Source organism: Polistes dominula, unplaced genomic scaffold (genome assembly GCF_049000335.1).
Source record: "Polistes dominula isolate Pdom_NZ unplaced genomic scaffold, Pdom_raw_medaka contig_16, whole genome shotgun sequence".
In the NCBI taxonomy this organism is placed as follows: Eukaryota; Metazoa; Arthropoda; class Insecta; order Hymenoptera; family Vespidae; genus Polistes; species Polistes dominula.
In genome coordinates this window covers 4,656,033-4,675,919 of record NW_028301040.1, presented here as the reverse complement: position 1 = coordinate 4,675,919, position 19,887 = coordinate 4,656,033, and the positions used below count along the sequence as shown (strand labels likewise).

General features: G+C 32.7%; 1 protein-coding gene across 13 annotated transcripts in view; it reads left to right on the top strand.

The window, feature by feature from the left end:
* The window catches only part of LOC107064858 (protein turtle), a 228,292-nt gene that overhangs the window by 32,421 nt on the left and 175,984 nt on the right, over positions 1-19,887 (top strand). For all 13 annotated transcript variants that reach the window (XM_089174709.1, XM_089174712.1, XM_089174718.1 and 10 more), the window contains exon 3: positions 12,643-12,697. The gene's annotated coding sequence lies outside the window, so the exon portion shown is untranslated. The remainder of the gene's footprint in view (positions 1-12,642; positions 12,698-19,887) is intronic.

The following is a 19,887-nucleotide window of genomic DNA, read 5'->3' as shown; positions in this document are numbered from 1 at the left end:
TTCACTTCACTTGAGCTAACATTGACTCCACTAGGTTCTCCCGTTCCACCCTTTTCTGCACCGACTGTCAGCGACATCGTTTCAAGCCAGTGGGTTTGTTAGTGAGAAACTCATTTAGTTAGTAACTTCACCCAAACCATCAGTGACGAAAGTCCAGGGATAGTCAGTCGGTCTCACGAGTGTTCCGATAGATCTACCATCTATCTATCTATCTATCTATCTCTCTTTTCGATGAAGGTCGTCAAGTAGTCACAGCTATTTCAGAACATTTGGAAGCATCCTTTCGTTTCTATGAACTTCAGTGCAGACCAGATGACGCTACTACCTGTCTTTTTAAAAATAGACACAAATTGTGTGATTTTCACGAAATATTCTTGTTAGTATTTTCGTTAACTACCACTCCCACCAATTCCACGTTACAAATAAAATACTTTCGTAATGTTGAAACTTTAACTATATTTAACATTTTTTTTTAAACTAAGTCTAACAATGGAAATTATTACATACTCATATTTCGTATATTTATCTAACGTATCTAGGATTAACATATAAATTTACAATTGTGAAAATTAAGTTACATTTCATATCGAATGAAATCTATCTATGGGGAAATATACATAATTCATATATTTGATTTTTCTTTTTTAAAAATGATGTGTGTAATAGGACGTGGGGCGGATCAAATTCAAATGACACTTGCAGTAGTTATCATCAGTACCATGAATCGATATACGCATGTATGACGGTTTGTTCCCATCGGAAATGTTACTGATGAAGTAATTTGACGTGAGCTACATTCGTCGAATTAACCGGAAGGTAACCGTGTTTCTTGGTAGCCGGAGATACACTTCCGATTGGGCTAATGAGGCATCATTAGAGTGCTAGATGAAGTCAGTCTTATCTCATCGTTAATTGGAAATATCGAAAGACACGTCATTTTGTATTATTAATTAATCAAACGATAGTATTAAAATATCCATGATCACGTTTTTATTTTCATATATGTTATTCGATTGAAGAAATGTAATGGATGCAAAAAAAACCTACATACACACACATACATGTACAATAGGTTTTTTTTAATCTTTCGAATCGATTTGACGGGTGGGTCTTTTCTATTCTACGAACAAACGTGAGTTTACTTATACCAAATATATATATATATATATATATATATATATATATATATATATGTTACTATATACCAAACGTATGAGTATAAAAACAAACATCGAATGACTGACTCGAAGGTTGGCATAGCAGTCAAACTTGGGACGTCGTCGTGCAAACAACGTTTTGCTAGTAGTTCGATCGTTCATACATTTCTGAGCTAACAGATATATGCTGAATTAAAAACATTGGTCTATTATTCGATGAAGATTATTGATTTCTTATTTTTTTTACATTTATATAACGGTATTAGTAATCACATTAACAATATTATTATTTTATTATAAATTATATATGTTTTGTATCTTATATTATTTATCACATATTCATTCATCATATATGTTAAATCATTTCTAAACATTTTAGTATTATTTGTATTAATTTTTATATGCCTAATATTTTATTTTTTTTATATTATTTTACTGAGTATATAATATACGATCCACCCACCCCAAATATATATATATATATATATATATATATATATATATATATATATTATTTTTTTTATAGTGTATTTCTAATATTAAATTATTATAAAAAACATAGAAACACTTTAAATCAACTAAATACATTTATAACACATTAATAATCTTCTATTAAACAATTGTAACGTTAATTAATTTATTTTCAATCTAATCGCAAATATATCAAACGATTAAATATCTTTTGTATTGTTAGACTATTACAATTCGTGTAATGGTCCCTGTGGTAAATTAATAGGTCAGTAAACTAGGATCGATAATAATTAAGCTAGGCGTTACGAATGATTAGACATTTTGTTCTCGACTATCGAGTATCGTAAGTGGCCTCGAAGACGTGGTTTAGTCATCCATTTGAGGATTTCGGTAGCAACCCGTGTTACTGGCATGGAGATCGGCTCGAATTTAGCATTATCATGACCGTTGAAATCGACACGATCCATCGCGCGACCCACATGTGCATAATGTAGCGACATGGCTTTGCTCCGTCTTGTCCAGAAATGTTACGACAGCTGCAGTTAATGCATCGAGGGACCTGCCGTTGCTATATCTCACTATGGGGGGTGGTGGTGCACCTATATGTGAATCCTATGTGTAGGATCAATCGATATTGTTCCTTGAAGATTAATCAATTTCTCTAATACTATTAGATTTCATCCCCTACAATTTCTATATTATTTATTTTCTTTCATTTATTTTCTAATTAAAATTGTTAAATGTTTCATTTTAAATTAAAGTGTAAATATCGTTAATTTAAAAATTTTTCATTTGTAAAAACAAATGTTGTTTATTTAGAATTATTATAATGCAAAAGAATTAATTGTTATTTTTAAATATTATTTAAATTATAAATATTTAATTAATATTGTGTGTGTGTGTTTAAATTATAAAATTATTATATATAAAATATAATTTACTAATAATATAGTTTTATATTTCATAAAACTATAATTTAATAAAATTAAGTTATTAAAGTTTTAATAATTTTAAATTATATTTAATTTTTTTTAAGATACTATTTTAAATATGAGCTTATGTTCGTTTGATAAGCCTTCTTTTACTATTCACAATAGCGATGATCGTTTTTAAAGCAAATAAAGGTTGTTTCTTTCTGGAAGCTCTTTCTTTGTACTTTATAGGGATCGTTATCCTTCGTACAATTGTGTCCAGGGATTCGGAGGCTATCGTATATCGAAAGGAAAAGTTCGATATCTAGTAAGGTCTTTCTCTCTTTCTCTTTTTCTCTTTCTCTGAAGATTCGCTTCAGCAGGTGCACATATTCCTTTCGTCCTGCAGTAGCAAACGTGCCAAGAACGAAAACGCCGGCTTCTACATACAAATGGTGCCATTACCCAGAGCTGAGTATAGGCCGTAAAAGCTTTCGCTATGATCATAGATGGAGGCTTTAGAATATGTTTGCCGTATATATAATACATACATACATATATATATATATATATATATATATATATATATTTTTTTCTTACTTCTCATACAAATGTGGTAGATTTTTAGATACTAAACAAAGACCTTGCAGAAATAAAATAAAAAAAAAATACGTTTTTATAATAAATCATTCTTTTTAAATTTAATTCAAAAATTATTGTTTTAAATAAATATTTATATTTTTGTTTAATAGAGAAGAAAAATTTGTATTTGCAATATCAGTGATACAAGTCATTCAATTGGTCAATCATACATTTTTTATTTCATTCCTATCAAAAAGATTGAAGTGTTTTATAATATTTTAAATGATTTCGTAGAATGTGCATGACCGTAAACAAAAAAATAAAACAAAAAATAGAATGATAATGAATGTAGGATAGTTTAAGAAGACCGAATCGAAGTTTGATAAATTGGAGGTTTGATAAAGGTCGTTAATATCGAGTAAAGTAAATAGTTCGAAGGAAGAGGAACAATGGGAGGGTGGTAGAGGTTGGGTGGTCTGTGATGGGAAAGGGGGTGATTGGAGTCATCGCAGAGAACGCGCGATCTAAAGTGTCCAAGAGGATATTCTATGTTGCACGAGATATTACGGTCGACGACTTCTTGAGCCACCAAGTGAATGCACTCTCGACGACTGTGAGAATTCACAATGACGCGCAATGTACCCAGTGGGAATCGCGTGTTGCACATTGTACGCACAAGTATTGGTACATGTACACCTATATATATATATACTTACGTAAATGTACATATACGTAAACTAAAGAAACATATATTCTGAGGATCTTTCCGCTTAGTCCTTTTTTTTCTTTTTTTTTTCTTTCTTTCTTTCTCTCTCATCGTCATCTACCTTTGTCTTATTCATCCAGCTACGTTCTCATAATTAGTGCGACGATTATCGGTGAGTAAACGTGAGAGTATATATATATAGAGAGAGAGAGGGTCTAGGTTTTTTTCTATGAATGTGTTCACTCTTTTATACAGACATATTTTTCGCAATTACGTAGCTGACAAGGAGACACGATATGTGTATCCACGCACTGCTGTTTAAAGCTACAATAACTGATTGCAGAATGGCCTAGAGAGAGAAGGGTTAACGAAGAAACCTTTGCATGAGTACAAGGGGTACAAGAATGAATGATGAAGTACTCGTTAAAGTACTGGAGGCATATAATTATATTCACTACTCACATTTTTATTCATGTTCTTCCAACGATACAAATCGATTGTATCCTCTCTTTGTTTTCTTTTCTTTTTTTTCTCTTTAAACGAATATTTTTATCCAAATTATAAAAAATCATTATTTATAGTAGGTAGAGTAAATTGAAAAAAAAAAAGAAAAAAAATCTACTGACGGTCTACTTTTGAATATGCATGAGCCTACTGTATCGTATTTAGGATCAATGATTTCCAATAACCCATACCATACCATTTATTTTATAAATACTTTTTTCAAACTTCCTTAATTTTATTTGTAACGAAAATTGTTTTTATGGAACATTCATATACTAAAATTATTTTCAAATTTCAATGTTTAATTTAATTGAAATATTTTTTCCTCGTAAATCATCAAATTCTATTTGCTATTCGTTTTCCATTATGTAAGTAATAATAATAATTCATATAATCCGATTTGAAATAGTTAATAAAACGTGTTATTTATAACGATCGCAAAAATTTACATATAATATACATGGATACGTTTTGTTTCAAGTAATAAGCCTAATATATGAGGATATATCGTGACGATGAAACATAAATGTATTTTTTTCTTTTTTTTTACAGTATTCCTATGAATTTGGTAGGAATATAAAAACCAGAAAAGAATCAAAAGATTAACATAAACCCTCGTTATATACATATATATACCATTCGCATAAATTTGTAGATTAAAATAAGCATTATCGCGTTTTGATATACTTAAGACGGTCGAAAGGAATTTATATCAAGCATAGTGATAATTTCGAACGGAAGGTTGGTAAGACGAATAAATTAGTAGCTGTATGTCGTGTCGAAAGAACTGAATATATTTCATCTTGCCGATAAAAACGGGTGACATTTAACGTAGGAGGAGAGTAAACCAGAAAGAAGAGGGTGGACTATAGAAAATGTGAAAAGGTGGGGGGGGGGGCGGAAAGGTAGTAGAGGGTTGGGAAAGGCTAATTACCTGTCATAATGAATTTATCCTGCATTATTATGGCTCAGAAAATACAACAACGGGTTTTGGCGAAATAACGGAGATCGAGAATTAATAAGCAAATGTATTACGGTGTACCCGAACAAAGGTTCTTCGTGAGGGTTTTAGGTATGAAGGAGGAGGACGAGGAGGAGGGTTATAGGTAGGAAGGATAAACGATTCGTTCACAAATCGCACGCATAGAATATTATTACTTTTGATACACGTGAATTTATCGTACACGTACGTATCGTATACTTCGTATGTGTCGTACGTACACAATAAATACATACATGAATTGGTATATATAACTATAGTAACTCGTCGTACATTCAGTTAATAGCTTTGGATTCCCCCTTTGCCGATAACTAATGGCATCAGCAATAACAATTAATGTCGACCAGGCTGCTCTGAGGGTCTTCAATTATTACGTTTATCGCACGCAGAGATTAATAATTGTCTCGTTATTGCTGAAGACACCCCCTCGAGAAAAGGGTAAATTCGTGCGTTGTGTTTGTGTGTGTGTATGTTGATGGGTGTGTGTGTGTTTGGGCCGCGATATAAATGTCGGTGATTTCGCGTAGAGATCTCCAACGATAAATCTACAGTCGAATTTCCTCCTCTCTTTACCTACAACCTACTATCGTAGTATATCCTGAATGCTCATTGGGTAATTCGTTTCTACGTTATATCGATGAGAACTCATCTCTTCTGTGTCGTACTCTAAAAGATTCGAGAAATTTCTTTCGGACGGATATTCTATTACCGTTACTTTTTTATCGTCAGATTAAATGATTCTTTTTCTGTACAAGTTACAAGTTTATCGAGTTTACGTAAAGAAGAAACGAAGAGAAAGAAGAAGAAAAAGAAGAGAAGTCTTCGTGTTTTACGATGAAATCATGAAAATGTTTCTAGGACAACGTGTATAGGCGTGTCGTGAGATTGTTGATTGCAACGCTGCTGTTGGTTTTTGCTTACTCGGACGACGATAATTAAATACGGTATTTCATTACTGTGTTCTCGGCTGAAGTAGAATTCGAAAGGCTGAAAAATAAAAAAAAAAAAAGAACATATAAGTAATACTTAGAATTTAAATAAACGGATGAAGGGGGGGAGGGAAGTGAGATCGATATAGGCAACTGTAATACCCATCCGTATATTCAGTGTTATGACAGGAAGTAGTCGTAGAGTATGTTTAAATGACATTCATCGTAAACTCGAAGTATTTCGTATATTCATGATGCATACTATTCACTAGCACATTCATATATGTATGGAAAAGTACAATATGTATATATATATTTATACGCAAACGCGCTTAGGCGAGTCTTTTCTTGCAATCTCGTGAAAAGGGGGTAGATTCTAGCAACACTCTCAAGAAAACGACGTTGAGTTCCCGTTGATATTATAACGTGACTTCCTATATTTTATCGTATTCACTTGCACGATATAACGAGTAGTTATACGTACCGCGAGATAGTGGTTTGCGACACTATGCTGCTGCTTTCCCCTTAGTCGAGTTAGCTACTAGTATTGTATATATGATAGTACGCAGCACTATGGGGTTATATATTTTCACAACGATGGGTGGTAAACTTTTTTTTTGCAAACTCCTATGGAAGAAGTCTATGACGTATAATGAAATTTCAGCTTTTGTATACTTTAGAAATTTCATGGTTTATTTGTACGTGTAAGTCTTTTTTTTTAATCTCTTTTTTATTCTTTTTTTTTTATATATTTACCTTTCTAGCTTCTTTATCGTACGTATTTATCAATGCATATGCCAGTAGATGAATTATTAGCGGACAAACGCGTTCGTTAGCGTTAACTCAGAGATTTACCACACGTTTGATGGATTTGTAATCGGTGCATCATTTTCTATTAACGCTTTGTCGACGTACGAGGTTTATCGATCAGCTTTATGACGGCATGGATTATCAAGCTAGTGTTTATTTGCCTACTCGTTCAATATGGTTTAAACAAATTTGAGATATGCAAATAACCACAAAAATTGATTCGTCAGGAGGATTCACCAATATTTTTCAATTATCTCGTTTTATAGTTCAATATACATACAAATACTTTTTTACGGCATAATCAAATTTGGGTGAAAAAAGATTTATAAAAAAAGATCGAAAAATTATTCATAGAAAATCATTTGGGAGTAACAAATATTCCCGTTACCCATCGAAAGTATTTTGACCGATTGGGTAGCAACACCTTCATCCCTTTCGTTTAGAATTCATTCGAACTAACTTGCAATGGAATTACAAAAAGATAAATTCTTTCGAGATTAGAAAGATTTTCGTCTTTTGCTTTGTGCTTATTATTATTATACGATCTCTCTTGCCAATTCTTTTTCTTTCGTTTTTTTCTGTCTTCTCTTCTTTCCTCTCCTCACCTTCTTTTACTCCTGTGTTTCGTGATAATAAGAAACTAGGTCACACGCAACAAAATTCCCGTGATAAAATAGAGAACGGAGTTGTCTAGATTTTATGCATTTCTTTTTTTTTTTTTTTTACTTCTCGTTTTCTTTTTCCATTTTTATTTTTTCTATTTTTATTTTCCTTTTCTTTCCTTTCTTTAAAGAAAGCTTTTAGGCGATAGTTTAGAACGCTTTTGGTAGCCTCGTTATGACAATTTTTCTTCTCATTTTTCTATACTCGATCTATGAACATAAAATATTGGTAAATCAGCGTTTTCAAGATAAATGCGAACTATCAATGATGGAAAATCGGTAATTGAGACTGACATAAGTTTGAAAAAAAATATATAAGAAAAAGAGTGAGAGAAAAAGAGAGAAAGAGAGAGAGAGAGAGAGAAAAGAATTTTGATGTAAATAAAAGAAAGCATTTCTCTTAGTCCATCTCTCGGTTTCTTTCAGGTCGTACCAATACAAACATGAATAGAACCTAGAAACGTCCGAGTATAAAAGTCAGCAAGCGCGAATTTCTACGACGACCATTCACACGGTTCTGGTGATGGGGTGGGGTTGTGGGAGGTTGGAAAGATCTTTTTTCTTTCGTTCTCCTTCGGTGCTCTTGTCACATCTGCCTTTTCCATAGAATCCCCGAGCATAGAAACGTCGCGCTTTTCCCGAGATTGAGAGAAAAAAAAAAGGAGGATGATAAATAAAGAAAAGAAAAGAAAGAAAAGAAATGGTCTCGAAGACGTCTACGGTATATTATACTTCATAATTTCGCGATCGATTTACGCGAAAGGGGAAGGGGAAAGAAGCAGCAGCAGCAGCAGACCTTCCTTTTCTCTTTCCGTCGTCGCGCCATTCAAGCGTCCAAGTGTCTGAAGTAGAATAAGGGAGAGAAAGAGAGAGAGAGAGAGAGAGAGAGAGAGAGAGAGAGAGAGAAAAGGAGTTTGTGAGAAGATGCCGATGGAATCTTCTTCGTCTAGATTTGACGATACTTCTACGTTTTCCACACAAAGGAGCACGAGAGCGGAAATTAAACTCTCGAGTAGTTCGATCTACTCGATGGATCTGCGAAACGTGAAACTTGTTAATCGTATGCCATTAGTATATTGGAAAAAAGAAAAAAGAAATAAGAAAAAAATAATAGATAGGGAGAGAAATAAAAAAATAGAAGAAGAGGGAATATTTTTTGTATTGTTAATTAGTTCAAATTTATATTATAAGATTTTTGTTTTTCATATTAGGTCTACCTGAAAATTCTGTTCATTAAGACAAATACTGGTTCAATTTTTTGATTATAGAAATAAGGAGTTTTTTAAACCTTTAGTGTGCTATGGACGCATAAATGCGTTTGATAAAAATTACTAACCTGATCGTTCGAAGTATATACGTGTTTGTATTAATACTACTCATTAATATATATATATATATATATATATATTAGTAATTTATCTATATTACGTATTTATATTATAATTATTATATTATATATTTTAATATTTATTACATAAATATTAATTTATGTAAAATAATGTAATATTTATATTAGTCAATTAAATTATATTCAGAAACAAAAACATTAATTATCAAATATAATTTATTATTAGAATTTAGTTAATAATAAATTATTCTGTTCCTACAAAACGTTTTAGGTAAAAGTATTCTGCACTCAAATGGTTAAAAATGGGATATACATATTGTCATCAAAAATAATAATTGCAATTATATTATTTAAAAAAGTTTCTACAAGATATGAAAAATATATTATTTTATTTTATTCTATAAACTGACAGAACTTTACGGTAGTAATAATTCGATCTATTTGATGGATCTATAAAATTTGTTAATCGTATATTGAAAGAATAAAAAATAAAAGGATAAAAGATAAGTAAAAGAGAGAAGAAGAATTATTTTTGCATTATTAACTAGTTTAAATTTAAGATTTTCCTATAAATAGAAAAATATAATATATAGTCATTCAATTTATTTGATGGATCTATGAAACTTGTAAATCTTATCCCATTAATAGATGAAAGAAAAAGAACACATTAATTAAATAGTCAAAATTGATTAATCTATTTCCTCTTTTTGTATATAGAAAAAGTATAATACAGAAGTTATAATAAAATATGTTAATTATTAATATTTTCTTTTCACAATCGTGATAATTCTTTCGTTCTTGTTTCAAGATGAAAACAAAAATAGATTTTTCTATCAGTCCTCACGTTTACACTTCTTTCCTTTCTAAGAAAAGAAAAAGAAAATGTATCTTTTCTGACGAAAGTAGGTATTAATAATTTTCCGGAGCTGTTGGAATGAAAAAGGAAAATAAAACAGAGAATAAGAGAGAGAGAGAGAGAGAGAGAGAGAGAGGGAAAAACGTTTAAAGGATCGAATCAGCGGAATTGGCTTGCCAATTAGTCTCGGGAAACTGGGTCAACGAAATATTCCGGCTTCGAGTCGAAAGAAAAGATGGAAAAAAAAGAAGAAAAAGAAAACACATACACACACACATGCACACAGAAAGAAAGAGAGAGAAAGGAAGGAAGGAAGGAAGGAAGGAAGGGTGGAAAGGGTGTGAGAGAGAAAGAAAGAAAATTTGTTGAAAAGAGAAGGTTAGAGCACGACGAACAAGTACCCACTTACAATGTCTCGCATCCACCTTTTCCATTTTTCTAATTCCCGTCCGCGGGGCTAATTAACGAGCGTAAGTAACGCGTGTAATTAAAGAGAGGGGGTGGAGGAGGGGTGAGAAGGCAAAAATACATAGAGTTTGCAAAGGAACGAGCTAGGTATCGTGAAGAAAACGACGGGAAAACTGGATAGTGCCACCTTTTAATCTTTTTTTTTCTTTTTTACTCTTACATCTCTCTCTCTCTTCTTTTACTGTTCTGGTACTTTTGTGGGATATATGAACGTGTAGAGTGTGTGAACGTCACAGTGCGTAAACACGTGGAGGTTACCTGCCTTTACCAGTCGGTGTTATAACCAGTGAACCCGACTATAGAGGAAAAGGTAAAACCCTAAGCGTTACTACCAACGATACCTAGCTACGAATTTCCGGTTATTTTTTGTGTGTGTGTTGTTTTTTTCACCAACTATAGGAAAGAGAGAAATAAAGAGAGAAAGAGAGAAAGAGGGTGAGAGACGTTTTTCTTTTTCCTTTTTTTTTCCCCATTGGTTTTTAACCTTTCCACTCTCGTCACGTTTCCCGTTAGCGTATTTCGAGAGTCAACGATGTTCTATCATCCAATGAAGAGTTTTAAGGTATTTTTTTAAGACCCTAGGAATTTCCGATGAATAACGTGGTTTATTAAATGCCGAGTAACAAGTTCTACTTAAGGTTGACAGTTTGATATTTAAATATATTCATTTATTTGTTTTTGTTTGACAATATTGATAAATTTATTTATTTGGTTGATAATTTTGACGAGATTCAAAAGTACCGATTCATTTCTAAAAATATATTCGACAGAACATTTTCTGGTTTGGTTGTAATGAAAAATAAACTGAAGAAGAAGAAAAGTAAAAAAGTGGTAAAAACACTTGGCCATCGTTGTCGTCGTCGTCGTCGTAGTTGGTGGCACAACGGTTCCCAATTACTTTTTCGATTTGCCGAATGAAAGTCCTATATAGTAGAGAAAAAAAAAGGTGTGGGGGGCAAGTTTTTAATTTCTTTTCCCACGGTGTTACAAATAGGAACACCGGAGAAAAATACTATTGCGCCTATAGTAGATGGCATTCTCGTTTCGTCAAATATACATTGGTCGAACATCGATTGCAAGTTTCCTGTAACTCGAAAAAATCTGTCAAGCGTGACAGACCGTTTTGCAATTTTATCCGATGCTGCAACATCGTATCGGAAATGGTAACATATCGATATATATATATATATATATATATATAACTTCTCTCTCTCTCTCTTTTCATCTCACTGATATACACAATTTGCTCTTTTAGCCTTCTATTCCCATTCCACTAAAAATGGAGGGGATTTAATTTATGATGGATTTCCGTCGCAAACGAGTAGGTATTAAAATTCATAATGAATGAGCGAAATGAATTTCGTGTGCATGGGGGGGGTGTCTACTCACCTGAGAACTTCCACTTAAGTATCGTTTCTGCTGTCATACTTCCTCCTTTGTTCAAAGTGTATATACCATCATCTTTTCTCAAGATACAATATAGCTATAATTAGTTTCTTATTAGATACCCATTTTGCTATTTTAATCATAAATAATCCTTGAATATCTTTTATGCAATTTCGAGAAATATTATATCGTTGCTTTCTAATTAGTTTTCATAATAGAATGGAAATTATTCATTCCACCATCGGATTTAACCGATCAATGATAATAATTTCGTTTTCAAGTAGATTAATATGAGTAGATAAGATTCATTGTTTATTCGCTATCTTTTTTTTTTGTAATCTTAGAATTAATAGTAATGGTTACAGGTTCATTTTATTTATCGAAGTATTCATCGAGTCGCTTTTACTTGCTACATTTTAAAGTGTTTTTTAAGTGAATCGAGGAACTTTCAAATTTTCATCTGCTTAAGAGACGATTTTCTCTGCAATTTTCATTGCCTTCTTCTTCTTCTTCTTCTACTTCTTCTTATTCTCGTAGCTGAGAAGTGTCTACTACCATCATTACCACTACCATCGTTGCTTGGTTCCTTCCTCGTAATTCACTTGGTCTTTAAATATTCCAACGGAGAAAGATTTCCGTTGAGCGGATTTCAGGTACAGTCGGTTTCTTCCAACCTTTCTTCCTTCATTCGTTCGTTTTGTTCATATACGTCGATTATCTTCGTAAGGATTTTTTTTTTATTGAAAGAGTTTGCATTTTTACGTTCCTTTTATTTTACTTTGTTTTTGTTTTTCCAAATAAAATAACATTTTAGTGTTACTTTAATTGATTTAATAATTTTTCTACTTACAGATTCGAATTTGGTTAAAGGGGGTGATCCATACGGGAGAAAAAGTGCAGCTTACCTGTAAGTAATTTCAAATATATGTTATAGGATTATAAATTGCGAACAACTGGTGTAAAGTACGAGCATCTTTTTTTCTTTTTCTCTCTCATTTTGTCTCTTTCTCTTTTGGTCTTTCTCTTACTGTCGGCTATATACTCGGGCCACTTTAATCTCTAGGTAGTACTTAAAGAGCGGTGAAATGCCGAAACTGGTGGTAATTAACGCTAGACTGAAGTACCCAACCACCCTCAACCCCACTCCCACCCCTATTCCAGGATCGAAATCAAATCGACCGAAGCTCTTCGTCGTACCACGAGCTCGCCAATTTATTTTCCGTACTTTCCCCTCACAAACTTTTCTTCTCAAGCGCGATGAACGCGTACGTGAAACGAAACTTCGTATCGGAAATACTGAAAAGAGGGGGAGTATGGTTGGAGTGTAACTCGCGAAAGAAAAGAGAGAGAGAAAGAGACAGAGATAAAGTGTGTGTGTGTGAAAGAGAGATGAAAAGAAAAATAGAAAAAGAAAGAGATAAATAGAGTAAACTATACTAAGTCTAACCTCTGGGTCATATATTTTTCGAAATTACGCCAGTGTATCCGAGAATGGTGGAACCAAAAACGCTCGTAACTTTAGCAGCTTAGCAACGTATATTTTACTCCTCTTTTTTTCTTTCTTTCTCTTCTTCTACATCGAAATATTACGTCTTACCTTTCTTACTGTAAAAAAAAAGAAAAAAATTGAAAATTCCTCTCTATTTTTGTTCTTTTTTCATTTTCTAGACCACGGTGGTACTCAACATGATTAAATACTTCGTTAATTCATAAAGTCGTTCGGCTTAGAATGATGAAAGAAAATTTCGGAAGATCGTGGAAACTCGGTTATAGAAAGAGAAAGAAAAAAAGAAAATTTTCTTTCCAGAAGGTGTATCGATGAATCCATTTTTCGTTTCATTTATTACACTTTAGGTATATCCATGATGAGAATATTTCATTAAATAGAAACGCGAGATATATAGGTGAGAGAGAGAGAGAGTTTATTCCTCGTAAAAAGGGTATTCCTCCTTCTCCGAGAAGGAGGAGGAATAATACCTACTATCGAATAGTACCACGTGAGAGCAATACTACATATAGGTAGATATAAAAGGTATGCCCAATGCATTTGGCATCCCTTTAGACTACACTCGACTTCGGATACGAACGAACGATGAACAGGGTAGAGTTTTGCAGAATCACTCTGTATATCTAGCTAACCGTCAATTTTCTATATTTTTCTCCCGTATTCTATTTTGACGAAAACCGCGAGTCGTTCGAATCTCGTTCGATTCCTCTTGAAAGGTCTCTCTCTCTTTCTCTCTCTTTCTACGTTCCACGACCCTTTTTACCTACCCTCTCGAAGCTACCCGATTTCGAGTGAGATCGATGCTCGAAAAATGCCAGCTTTCTCGTCCTTCCGCTGTTCCTTTTTTGAATTTGAAAATGGTTGCGTGTCTTCGTCATCAAGAAGAGGAAGGAAAGAGAGAGAGAGAGAGAGAGAGAGGGAGTAAACAGAGTTAGAAAGGGAGATGAAACGAAAAGTGGTGGATATTTTTAAAGGTTTTTTTCGCCTGTGCATGCAAAGTTGAATAAAAAGTAGTAAAGGACTTGGGTGTAACCAGACAAACTTCTTCTTCTTCTTCTTTATCGTGGTCGAATAAATATTTTTCTGTGAGGTCTTCATTGGTAGCGTTGACAAGTGGTCACATATACATATATGTATATATACCTATTTGTCCATAATGTAAATGTCGTATATCGTGTGACATGAAGACATGGAGATCATCGATGAAAACGACGAAGAGCGTTTGAACATCCCATCCAGAAAACTTCTTTCCACCCTTCGTACATTTGCCTTACCTTCCACAGAGCTTTCCTAGATAACGGTTGAATGAATATCATCCCTCTATGTGTGTGTTTGTGTGTGTCATCTCTCTGATCTTCTTTGTATTCTATTTTATCCGATCCTCTCTCTTATGCAGTATTCACGTGTATTATTTTCAAGCATGTCTTTCTTACTACTTCATTCTTTTCAATTTTACGTTTTGTTCATGATCATACGAGATTCTTTACATAACATTTTTATTGTACACAATGTACATCATTGTTTCTGTCTGCTTGGCTTCCTGTCTGTTAAATTCACATATTTCTTACTTACTCAATATCCTACAAGAAGAAGAAGAAGAAGAAAAAGTAAAAGTAGAAGTAAAACAACAAGGTACATCTTTGTTCGTTGGTTAGTTCGATGTTCGCATCGTATCGCATCGGTGAAGCGTGGAAGGTTTAGCGATCGGTCGTTAAATTGACAGGTGGTTGTTTTCCACGGCGCTAGAAAAAAATTTCGAATTATTCATGGAAACTGGCGGAAGTGCGCCAGGAGTGTTCGAGTTCCCGTTATCCTCCACCACAATGACACCGAGTCATTCGGAATTGAGATCCGTACATAGGAATATTATTTAATATTCATCGCTACACATTTGCTGTTTTTCCCCCATAGATTTTCAATCATTTTTGAAAAGTTTTCATTTCTTTCTATACTTGGTGTTTCTATACAAAGTTATTTCATTCGTAACTTTTGAATATTAGATTGGTTTTTTTGTGTGTTTCGACTTACTTTAAACTTTTATTTCTTGTTTTTTACCTTTTTCTTTTTCATATTTAATTTATAATCGTAAAATAACAGTCTCGGTTGAAATGATTTACCGTGAAATATTACGAAATGACATTTTATACATTTATTTAATTTAATATTACGAATACGAATATTAATTTTGTATTTTATTTTTTTGATTGTCAACTATTTCGATCATTTTGACATTTTCGTAATTAATTTCATATTTTATCGTGTTTTATGAATTCATATTACACATCACTTTTATTTTATTTTCATCTTTAATTCGACATAAATATATATGAACCAAAGTACCTAACTTTATATGTCCTACGCATAGATTTTAAAATCCAAAGTGCATAGACGCTTTTCTCGAATCGGTAATATCGTCGATATATAAAAGTCAAAGTGCATTGTGCGAAATATGGGCGGCACGAATAGAAGGATCGATCGATGCTTTGGGTACAGCAGGCATTGCGTTGTGGCTTTCCAGAAAACGGATACAAGTATACAACCACGTAGAAAAAGGATTCTGTCTCCGGGTACTACAAAGATGCATCCTTCTTTTTCTTCAATCATTTTTCATCTTTTAAACCTACACATGAACTTGGAAATAAAAATACACTTTACTATAACATATATATATACCTAACCATTTGAAGAAAAATAATTAATGGATGCTACATGAATTTCATGTATTTTGGGATATTTTTTGTAATAAAAAAAAAAAATCATCTCAAAAATCATTCGTTAGCATCTTTCAAAAATATGAGTTTAACAGGGGCTTAAAGAGGGGGAATAAAAGGAAAAGAAAAAGAAGAAGAAGATGAAGCAACATCGTTGCGACATTTATGACTCGCGGGATCAGCTCATAAATATGTATCACATAGTACTTATCCAGGATTTCGTTCTCGATCATACACAGAGTACAATCTCTTGCATGAAGATATGCATCTTTCGTACGCACGCGGATATTGCATATTCGTGGCGTGGAAAGGACTACGATCGAATAAGGGTTATAGTTATATTCTCATTTTTTTATTTATTTCTTATATGTAAGAATATGTTTTATATATATTCGAAATCGAATACATGCATTTGTGTTCGATCGTTGTAACAAGTCATAAAAAATATTGCAAATTTTTGATGACAAAGAAATATAAAATAAGAGAGAAACAGAAATAGAAAGACACACAAAACTATGACAGAAATTCGCGATCTATGAATTGTCAATAGAGTCATGTTCCCTTCTCACGTTTTTAAGAAACTTGTAAATCGATTGACAGCGGTGAAAATCGTCGTGGAAACTCGCAACTAGATATATGTATATAATATGTATATACATATATGTATATAGATATAGGAATGTAGTGTTATTGTCCTCGACCTATCGAATAAGGAAAAAAATATTTGGATCGATACGAATGGAATGGTCGAAATTCGATACGCGCTTTTCCCCTAACGTGTATCTATCAACGTATGTTTATATTTGTATAAAAGTTGTTCACTTTTAACATGGTTTCGTTGAGAATTATATTTATTTTATGTAATTCTGTAAAAAAAAAAAAAAAAAAAAACGTTATGTTATACCGTAGAAATGATTATTTCTTTTTATTCGTAGTCGTTTTTTTTTTATCTTTGCACAAAATGACATATTGGGTTGTCTAGAAAATTTATGCCAATTTTTAATAGGTAGCATGACATTTTTTTGCTAAAATTTTTAAATTACTCATGAAGATGAAAAAAAGATTGTGGAATAAAATGGCACTTATATATAATTTAATAAGTATATACCAAAACAAATAAACTTAAATTCGTTGCGTTTCAATCTTTTGTTAAAAAAAAATCGGTACAAATATATATATATATATGTGAGAGTGAGAGAAAGACGAAGAGTGCGAGTGTATGGTGTGTGTGAAAACAATTGATGAATGTAAAAGATGTGTAAGAGTATGCAGCGATATCGGTATAAGTGTGAGTGCACGCAGCGATATCGGTATAAGTGTGAGTGCGCGCAGCGATATGGACATGAGTGTGAGTGCGCGCAGCGATATGGGTATAAGTGAGTGCATGCAGCAGTATGAATATGAGTGTGTCCAGTAAGAAAGAAAAGTGGGCGTGCACCCCGAAGTCTCTCGAATATTCCCGAACCGGAAATCAGGAAAAGGTCTTTTGTTTAATCGGTCGGGAATAGTCTGGAGATTTCGAGAATGATTGACGGAAGTGATTGGGACCATTGGTGGGGTGAATGTGTATATAAGCGCGGCGAAGAATGCGGTCTTCGCTTTCTTGATTCGGTGCGACTATTTGTGAGTGAAAGAGTGTAATACGAGTGTACTTAAGATTTCTAACTATTGTTACTTACTTTTCTTTTCTATCTCTTTATTATTATATTAAACCTTAATAATTAAACATTTGTTCTATTATAATAAATACTTATATTTTTAAATTTAAATAAATCTTACATATATATTTATTATAATGATAATAACATGTAATAGTATTTATTTATGTAATAATTTCAAGTATTAAGTTAGACATATGTACGTGTGTATTTTGCAAATCTTAACAATAAAAACTAAAAAGAGACAAACTAAAAGAAGTAGAAAGTATTTGAAAAAGGAATTTTATTCGGCGTCGTCTTATGCATTCAAGGTGCATACTTTTATGTGCGTCCTCACTTTTACGAACTGTGAAGCGACTTCTCGCATTGCAGTTGAAAAGAACGAAAGAGGGATGTATGAAACTCCGTTAAGAGTTAGAGAGAGAGAGAGAGAGAGAGAGAGAGAGAGAGAGAGAGTAAGAGAAAGGGTGAAATGTTGGATATAGTGACTCGGCGTAAACTTTGTCTTCATCTTTTGTCTTGTGTGTTTTTACTTTTACGCTTTCTTGCGGGTTCGATATCTTTCGCAATAATCACGTTGTTTCTTTTCACGATGAGGGTGAATTTCACCCTTCTTCTTCTTTTCATTTTCTAATACAAGAATGAAAGAAGGAAGAAAGAATTTTATGACAGAAATGAGATTGATGATAATTTTTCTATGCGACGTTTAAAAAAAAAACACGCACAAAAACGGGAAACTAAAATATCGTTTAAACTTATTAGCGAAAGTTTCGTTGAATATTTCAAAAAAAAAAAATAAAATAAAAGGAGAAAGAGGTAATCGTATAGAAATACGATTTACGGATTGTATTTAAAATGTAATTATCTTTATTCCCTAGCAAAAGAACGAGAAAGAAAATCAGACAAAGAGAAAAATAGAATTTTCAAGATAAAGTCGATATAGAAAGGAAACCAATTCATCGAGGGGTGATTCGATACGATTACGAGTTGAACGCATTGAGGTTGAAATATCGAACACACCGAGTCATTCCTATTTTGCGGCAAATAATAAAATTACCGGAGATATTTACTGGCTTAGATAGAAAACGGGGGATGAAAGGGAGGGATGAACAGAGAAAGAGAAAGAGAGAGAGAGAAAAAGAGAAAGAGAGAGAGAGAGAGAAAGAGAAGGGCGTAACGTCGTAAAGCATCCTACGTCTAATCGATCAGCGAGCTTCAATATCGACGGTGGTGCTTCGTGAATGCTCAAATGGTCGAGGAACGATCCGCTACGATCATTAAAACTACACCCTCGAACGATCGTAGTCTGAAAATTTATTGCGTCGCATGCGCGACTCGCATGCGAAATAACAGAGAGAAAACCCCGAACCTAGGGGTAGCTTCTCTCTTTCTCTTCTTCTACCCTCAAACCACCAACACTACTCATGGCCGATGAGATTTTGTCCAAGGTTTTTTTTTTGTGTGTTTTCTCTAAACGTTTTTCTTTTAATTTTTCTTTTTTATTTTTCTTATGAGAATCCTACTAATTTTGTTTGTTAATTTTAAACAAACCAACGGGGGGTCAATATTTTTGGTTCGTTTATTTTTTTTTAGTAATTCTTTTTTATGTTTTAATTATCATATGAGACTGTATACTTACTTTTCATTTTTACTTGAAGTAATATTTTAGTTGAGAGATGTTGGTATATATAGATGTCGTATTTTATATCCTTATTTTTAAAAGAATCGAGTTACTTTTCTTTTCTCGGAGAACATAGAACAGAAACCCAGATGGGAACCAACCGCAAAAGCGTAAATGTATACTTTTTGCGTGACCGATTACGCCACTTCCGGTGCCTTTAGGTTTCCTCGTAATGGATCCCTATTTATTTCTCGTATAGGGGTTTATATATATATATTTTCTTTTTACTATGTTTACTATATTGAATTCTTTTTATAGAAATATTTCATATTTATTGTAAAAATTATTTTAAGTACGTCGATGTGGTAATTAATTCGTAGTTGTTTTTATTTTATTTTTTTTATTTGTTGATAGAACTAAAATAACGAAATGAGAAAAGGGTTGATAAAAAGGGTAGATATTCAAGAATTATATCGAAAATATCTATGATTTCTTTTCTTTATGAAATTTAATATTTAGAATCATTCTCAGAAAGATGAGAAATTTTTCTAAATTTCATTTTTGTCCAATTGCAATCGTTTTATCAATATTTTACTTTCC